Source organism: Eptatretus burgeri, chromosome 6, assembly GCF_056783735.1.
Source record: "Eptatretus burgeri isolate ZD-2024b chromosome 6, Ebu_testis_v1, whole genome shotgun sequence".
In the NCBI taxonomy this organism is placed as follows: Eukaryota; Metazoa; Chordata; class Myxini; order Myxiniformes; family Myxinidae; genus Eptatretus; species Eptatretus burgeri.
Genome location: NC_140966.1, coordinates 108922215 through 108931309, shown reverse-complemented (window position 1 = coordinate 108931309; position 9095 = coordinate 108922215). Strand labels below are relative to the sequence as shown.

General features: G+C 47.3%; 1 protein-coding gene across 3 annotated transcripts in view; it reads left to right on the top strand.

Moving 5' to 3' along the window:
- The window catches only part of RTTN (rotatin), a 317466-nt gene that overhangs the window by 203913 nt on the left and 104458 nt on the right, over window positions 1–9095 (top strand). The window lies entirely within an intron of this gene.

Below are 9095 nucleotides of genomic sequence, written 5' to 3'. Positions count from 1 at the left end.
CTTGATGATGAAGCCTCCTGCTGTGTGCAAGCAGATTGAACATTCAAAAGCAGATAAACGTGGCCCTTCCCTTCTGTAATTTGTTTAAAGATTTCTCTCTCTCTCTCTCTCTCTCTCTCTCTCTCTCTCTCTCTCTCTCTCTCTCTCTCTCTCTCTCTCTCTCTCTCTCTCTGATGTACCAAAACCTTCACAGAGCGTCGGTGCCACTGACACAGCTTTATAAGCAAGGCCTACACTGGGTGGTTTGCCATTGCCTTCACAGCAGGTAGTTCTGGCAGAAATTTGTAATTTGGCCACGGTGGCGGCGACAGCTCGGTGACTCTTCGCGAAGAACACCGTGGGGTCTTTAACATCCACCAACTAATTCCAGCAGATGGGATACACGCTTGACGTCCATCTGAGGGACTGCACACACATTGATGAATCACCCTGCCTGTGAAACACTGGGAAGACACTTCATAGCCGGGTCAGGATTCAAACCCAAGCTAGATGGTATAAGGCGAGTGTGCTTACCTCCAGCCCATCCTACCAGCACCGAAGCCCCATCTTTCCTCCAGGTCAGGTATGGGAGCTTGCACCAGAGCAGCGTATCGCTGCATCTACTTTCCGCCGGTACTCCAGGGGCCTCCGTCTGGCCAGCCCCCAGGCAGATGCCTGGCCCATCCCCATCTACTTGTGATGCTGATCAACCTGCTGCAACGACTACACATGTTGTTGGCCCATTGGCCTCCTCCACTCACGAGGCTTCCTTGCTGAGACAATCTGGTGAACAGGATCAGCGTCAGGAAAACGAGCCACATGTCCATACAGCCGCAGCTGGCGCTCACGGACTGTGCAGGTAACAAATCTCATTTGAGTCTCTCTCAGCAACCGCTTGTTTGACACAAAGTCTGACCAGCGATAGCCAAGGATTCTCCGAAGAGACCTGATACCAAAGGAATTAAGTCTCCGTCTCAAATCCCTGGTCAGAGTCCAAGTCTCGCATCCATAGAGCAAGACTGGAGGCAACAAGGACCTGAAGACTTGGATTTTCATCCTTCTGCACAGGTACTGACAGCGCCACACCCCATGATCCAGTGAATCCATGACTCCCCAGGCCCGACTCATACGTCTATTGACCTGTGGCTCACATCCAGCAGACACATGAATATCACTACCAAGGTAAGTGAATCTCTCCGTGACTTCAACATCCTCACCACAAACAGGCACAGACAAGATAGCAGCATCCAAGATGTCATTGAAAGCTTGGATTTTAGTTTTGACCCAGGAAACCCATAATCCCAGTGGGTCCTCTCCTCATTCAGCACTTCGAGGGCCTCCAAAAAGATGACTGCATGATCTGCGAAATCAAGGTCAGAGATCTTGACATTCCCAAACGATGCACCGCAGATTGATCTCTCTGACATCCTCCCCAGAATCCAGTCCAAACAAGCGCTGAAAAGTGTGGGGGCCAGTACACAGCCCTGATGAACTCCAGTTACAACTGAAAATATGTCGGAGATGGTACCACCACATCACAGCACTCTCAGTACCAGAGTGTAGTTCAGATATCAGATTATTCAGTTTTGGTGGCACCCCATGAAGACCAAGAATCCTCCAGAGGGAATCCCGATTCACTCAATTAAACGCTTTACAGAGATCAACAGAGGCTGCAGGCAGCCCCTGCCGAAACTCTTGTTTGCGTTCGGTGAGGACCCGAAGAGCAAGGATACGGGCAATCCTTGACCTCTTTGGTGTAAAGCCTGACTGCTCTGGACACTGGTGCTCAAGCAGATAGTGGGAAACCCTTTCAAGAATTATCCGAGCAAAGACCTTGCCCAGCACTGAGAGCAGCGTCACCCCTCGGTAGATGTTGCAGTCCTGGCGATCACCCTTCCCTTTCCAGAGAGGGACAACAAGGCCCCTCTTCCAGTCAGTTGGGATCATGCCTGTGTTCCAGGCAGAGCACAGAACTGCATGCATCGACATGAGTACAGCATTTCCACCAGCCTTGAGAATTTAAGCATGGACGCCACAGATCCCAGGAGCTTTACCCCATCTCAACTAGTTCACAAAATTATTTTTCACCCTATGGTGAGTTCCAAGACACCAGCATCATCAAGGATGGTGGTGTTGATGGCATTCCACAATTCTTCAGGATTCCACAAAGCACTCAGACCCCCCAAAGCACTCAGACCCCCCAAATCCCCTCTCAGCCTGTTCGCAAACTCCTCAGCTCCCCTCTCATCCTTGAGCTTGCCAGAATCCAGATTTAAACTGTAACTTCAGAGTTTCTATCACAAGCCTGTGGTCAATATTGAGCAACTGAGCACTCCGGTAGACCCTGCAGTTCTGGATCACCCTCCAACGAGCACATGGTCAATCTCCTTTGCCACACCACCAGCGATGAGCCTGTAGGCCCTGAAACCATGAACCAGCCACCCCAAAGTCCATGACTTCTTGCAAAGTCAAGGAACTTAATGCTATTCTAGGTCACACTTCCTGACCCATGGGGATCAACACATGTCTCATCATCATCCCTATCAGTTCCGGTCGATGCATTGAAATCCCCCAAGACGAGAAGAGTATCTCGCCTGGGGCACTGATCAACCACAGTCTCGAGCATGGCATCAAATGCGTCCTTCACGGTGAGATCACTCGCTTCAGTCAGAGCATATACAGAGACCAAGGAAATGATACCCAAGGAGTGAGGAATCCTTAGTCTCATAATATGCTCGTTGACCATTGTCCAATAAGCTGACTACATTATCATGTAGTCAGCTTATTGGACACAGCTGCAGCAACTCCTTGGGCATGATAACCATCAGAGCGACCAGAACAATAGTCAGTGTATCCCCCCACCATTATCTCACCACTATACGGTCTCCGAACCTCAGAGAGTGCTGCAGTACTGATGTTCAAATGCTTGAGCTCGGATGATAACAGAAACAGGTGATCATCCTCTCTTATCGATCGCACATTCTCGGCACCCACCCAAAGGGACCGCCTCAGGTTAACCCAAGGAGAACACCCTCTGGTGGACGACACCTCAGCACCACTCAGACACACACCCCTATAATCTGATCCAGGATGTTTACCTCGTGCTTTTCCTCCTCTCGTCAAGGAATGGGGGTCCGGAAGGCTTTGCCTCGATCTTGTCATTCAGTGAGCTGGCCTGTGAAGGGCAGCAGCACAGGAGGTACTCACATGGAGTGGGTTTTCAGTTTTCTTTGCATTTGTGTTTTTACGGTGGCTGGAGTGCAAATCCTGCCACTAACCTCCTAAAAAAGGTAACCCAACTGCAGGAGGACGTTCACAGACACAGTTGGGCACTAGATACGGATGGCCGTTGGCTGACAAGGGGCTCCTCCATACCACCCTTTGACAGGTTTTGTTTTTAATCCTGCTGGGTGTTCATATCCATACACCCTTCTCACCAGAAAACATGGTGGGAGAGACGGTTTAGTTGCCGACAACCCGACCATGAAACAGGTTAGTACAGGTTTGCACGGTACCTAAAGCAAGTCACTGATTTTATCTGGCTTGACCTGACAATTTCCTCCCCTATTATCACTTTTCTGCACTTGGTTCACCACCAGCAACAGTTTTCCTCTTGGGAGCCATGGTTAATCTGCATGTCTCTGTTACCACCTGCTCCACAGCAGCCCTGCTGAATTACAATTATATGTGTAAAGTCGAAACTGTTGCATTGTCATTGTTACAAGTTGGATATTGTCCAGCCTTCCCCACCCCCACCTTTGGGTATTTAGGGGGATGTTCTGATACTTTTAATCACTCTTGAGAATGGTTAACGGATGCATGTTGTTTGGCACTTGTTAAACGAAACGATGTCATTGTTTGTTCCATTGAAGGTTGTTGAATTTAGTCTGGATCCCTTTGATATATATGTATATATATATATATATATATATATATATATATATATATATATATATATATATATATATATATATATATATATATATATATATATATATGTATATATGTATACACACACACACACACACTGATGAGCCAAAACATTATGACCACCTGCATAATATGCTGTTGGTCCTCCATGTGCCACCAAAACAGCACCGACCCGCCGAGGCATGGACTTCACAAGAACCTTGAAGGTGTCCTGTGATATCTTGCACCAAAACATGAGCAGCAGATCCTTCAAGTCCTGTAAGTTGCGAGGTGGAGCCGCCGTGGATTGGACTTGTCGGTCCAGCAAATCCCACAGATGCTCAATCGGATTGAGATGTGGAGAATTTGGAGGCCAGGGCAACACCTTATACACTTCATCATGTTCCTCAAACCATTCCCGAACAATGTGTGCAGTGTGCAGTGTGGCAGGGCGCATTATCCTGCTGAAAGAGGCCACTGCCATCAGGGAATACCATTGCTATGAAGGGGTGTACCTGGTCTGCAACGATGTTTAGGTAGGTGATGTGTGTTAAATTGACGTCCACATGAATGGCCAGACCCAGGGTTTCCCAGCAGAACATTGCCCAGAACATCACACTCCCTCCACTGGCTTGTCGTCTTCCCACAGTGCATCCTGGTGCCATCACTTCCCCCAGGTAAACGGTGCACACGTACACGGCCATCTATGTGATCTAAAAGAAAACGGGACTCATCGGACCAGGCGATCTTCTTCCACTGCTGCAAGGTCCAGGTCCAACACTCGCGTGCCCATTGTAGGCGCTTTCGATGGTGGACAGGGGTCATCATGGGCATTCTGACCGGTCTGCGGCTACTCAGCCTTATACACCTCATGCGATGCACTCTGGATTGTGACACATTCCTCCCGTGACCACCATTAAAATTTTCTGTGACTTGTGCCACAGTCGACCTTCTGTCGGTTCGGACCAGACGGGATAACCTTCGTTGCCCTCGCGTATCGATGAGCCTTGGGCACCCAACACCCTGTCGCCGGTTTGTGGTTTGTCCCTCCTCGGACCACTGTTGGTAGGTACTCACTACTGCTGACCGGAAGCACACCACAAGCCTTGCCGTTTCAGAGATGCTCCTACCCAGTCGATTGGCCATAACAATTTGGCCCTTGTCAAAGTCGCTCAGGTCTTTACTCCTGCCCATTTCTCCTACATCTCACACATCAACTTCAAGAACTGACTGTTCACTTGCTGCCTAATATATCCCACCCCTTGACAGGTGCCATTGTAACAAGATAATAATCAATGTTATTCACTTCACCTGTCAGTGGTCATAATGTTTTGGCTCATCAGTGTGTATATGTATGTATGTATATATATATATATATATATATATATATATATATATATATATATATATATATATATATATATATATATATATATATATATATGTTGTTCATCTTTCGGCTGCTCCCGTTAGGGGGTCGCCACAGCGGATCATCCGTTATGATCCGCATACTGATTTGGCATAGGTTTTATGCCGGATGCCCTTCCTGACGCTACCCTGGTCACCTCTTACGACACAGGGATAAGGATTGGGTTTTGCCATGATTCTGGGCTGCCCTACACCCTCTCATAGCACAGTCCAGCGCAGAGCTCCTGTCCTCAAGCGATCCTCCAACCCAAGCCTCCGAGTAGCCGGATTACAGGCACACGCCACTACGCCCAGTATATGTATATATATATATATATATATATATATATATATATATATATATATATATATATATATGTATGTATGTATGTATGTATGTATGTATGTATGTATGTATGTATGTATGTATGTCTCCAGCCACTCGCTGTCCTCCAAAGCCCATCATCCAGCCTCTCACTGTCTCTCTGTTATGCATTCCTCTTTCATTCCCTCCTGAAGAATGGAGTTAACCTGGACAGCTCTCAAAAAAAAGCAAAGTTCTTCAACTCAGTCTTCACTCAAAATACCATGGTCCCAAGTCTGCACCTTACTGACTTTACCCATTCTACCATTGCAGAATGTTCCCCACAACATGTGGACCTCTCCCCTGCTGTAGTTGAGAAGTTTGAGCAGCTCGACAACTCTTCCACAACTGGTCCTGATTTTGCACATGCATGGTTTAATCCTCAGCAACTGCACTTTAGTCCTAACATATCCTTTCTCCTATCTGGTTCGCAGATCGTCCTTGCATGGGAAACCTCCTCTTCCTTGGAAAATTGCAAACATCACTCCCAGAATGATTCCAAAACTGATTTCCTCAACTAAAGATCCATCAGCCTTCTCTCCCTTATACGAACAATAATGTAGTCCATCATTGCATTCGATCTCAGACACTCACTCTTCAACTCGTCGTCTTTTTCTTTTTATTGTACATGTTAGAAACATTTTGGTCCTGACACAGATTGTGTGGCATTTAATTCAAGTGGCACACAATCTGTGTGGAGGACCTTAATGCTTCTCACATGTACAAGCCATCTCCATTTTGGCTCCCCAGCAAGGATCTACCTCTTGAGTTACCTCTCCAGTACTCATTGCGGGTGATTTCAACTGCCCAAATACTGAATGGGGCGAAAACTACTCATCAACTGACGGTGAAACCTTGTGTTATTGGACCTTCCAATCTGACCTTCAGTTGCTTTTTGATGGATGAGAACCTGAAACTTTATACTGAAGCCGCTCGGGCACCCACACCAACCCTGATCTGGCCTGGTGGGAGAAGGGTAAATCCTCACCACCCCTCAAAGGATTGTGTTAGAACACTTCCCAAACTCTCACCATCATCTGTTTATCTTCAAGTATGCTCCCCTAGTCGCTCCCACCCCTACCTTGCCTGCTAAGCTCTGGAACTTGAGAAAATTGTGAGATGTATTATGCTCGAACAACAAAAGCAACAAACTCCCTCCCTGCTCCTGACTCTGAGGATGTTGATGCCAGCTGCACTGCCTTTTGCCAATGTATCATGGCAATCTCCAAGAAGTGCATCCCTCGTGGCTGTCGGAAAGTATATATTCTTGAATGCGATCCCAAATGCGAGGGCTTGCACAACACAGTCAAGACTGCTACTAACAATGAAGAGGCGAGCGCTGCTGCTGCTGAACTGAAGTCTAGAATAGATTAGGCTCCCAGATCCAGATGGCAGGAAGCTGGATCAACCATCAACTTCACTCACTCCAGCCAGAGAGCATGGGATATGGTAAACCGCCTTGCTGTCAGATCAGCAAAGAAGCCAGTGTACCGAGCTAGTATCATCTGACTTCATAGCAAGAACCCTCATCAGCAATGGCTACTTCCCCAACCCAGACAGAGCATTCCCCTCCCCCCCCCCCCAAAGTTAATGCTGAACTGAAGCTGTGCTGACTGTGGATTGGCTGTGGACTTTAGTACAGAGGATTTCAAGTCTGACCTAGAAAGGTTGAAATGTGGAAAGCATCCAGACTTGATTACATTTCTGGAGAGTAGTTGAAGAAAGTCAGCACTGGCCTAATCCTCTGGCTTGAGTGCTTCATGTCCTACTTCTTTTCCTCACTCAGGATTCCAAAGCTCTGGAAGAGAGCCAATGTTGTAGCCACCCGAAAACCCAACAAACCCAGAGACATCCCAAAGAGTTACAGGCATATATCACTGCTATCTGTCCCATTCAAGGTCCTTGAGAGACTCATCCCAGGATAGAACCACTTATTTAGGTAGTACTCTCACCAGAACAAACCAGAACAGAGCACCAGCCCAGAGGGGAGAGCAGTACTCCATCAGGCTGCAGACGAAAGCTTTGTATGTGGTCATGAGCTCAGGTGGGTTGAGGAAGGACTTTGCATGATGGAGGATTCCCAGTCGGCATCTGGCTTTGGAGGCCAGGTTGGAAATGTGGCTTTCCCAGGAAAGATCATGGCAGACAGCGAGACCCAGAAGCTTGAATGAAAGGACTTCTTCAAGATGATTGTTGAGAAGGTAGAAGGGTAGGTTTTCCAAATGGTCCTTTCGGAGAGACGAAGTGAGTGTGAGATTTGTCAGGGTTGAAAGACATGTTCCACGTGTTGGACCAATTTGTGATTTTATCCAGATCTGCAGAGAGCAAAGAAGCTGCGGCTTGCTGGTCTGAGGGATGACAGATGTCACGACAGAGGGTGGAATCATCAACAAAGAGAAAAAGAGGATTTTTCCAGAGAGTTAGAGAGATCATTGATGAAAACCAGAAAAAGAACAGGGCCCAGAACGCTCCCTTGAGGAACTCCAGCCTGGACAGGTAGAGGGGATGAGAGAACTCCATTTAGGGCCACACGTTGGCTGCGACAGGAGAGGAAGTCTGCGAACCATGAGTGGAGATGGCCTTGGATACCATAGGAAGAGAGTTTGGTGAGCAGGGCAGGGTGCCAGACCATGTCACAAGCACGTGATATGTCTCGGGATATGGCTCTGATTTCATGTCTGGCATTGAGTACCTCCATCCATTGTTGGGAGAATTGTTGATTCAACTTGTGACTCCATGACGACTACTTAGCCTTCCCACCTTGGATGTGTTTCACATTCTGACACAGCGATGATGTTCTGAACCACATGGAAGAGGTTTGGGCCACCTTACTGGATATCTATCAAGCCTTTGATCCTGCTTGGCATCCATTACTTGATTTTCGAAATTGTCTTCTTTTTCTATTCAGGGCCACCTTCCCAAGTGGTTGTCTGATTTCCTTTATCAGTGGAAACAGCAGGAGGGCCTTGATTATGTCCTTTTCCCTCAAATTTCCCTTTAGGCTTGGGTTCCACAAGGAGTGTCTTGGACCTACATTATTCTTGATCTATATCGACGATCTATCTGATTCTATCAACTTTACCATTTTTGCCGAATACTCCACCCTGTGTAGAACAGTACATCACACTTGTGCAAGGCTGGCCGCTGCTGATTGGACAAGATAAGATGCTGGTCAGCTACTTGGAATGTGACGTTCAACGCAGGCAAGTCACATGATCCAACACTGAAGATCAGCAATACGGGACTTTTAAAATGAGGTAATCTGCCCCGAGAATGCTCAGTTCACATGCGCAGTAACCCCTGGATGTGGTGGTATTCGGGGCACCCAAAAGTATATTGTGGTTGTCTGATTTTCTTTATCAGTGGAAACAGCGGGAGCACCTTGATTATGTCCTTTTCTAAAGGATTGTTAGCTAAAATGGCTCAATCCATGATA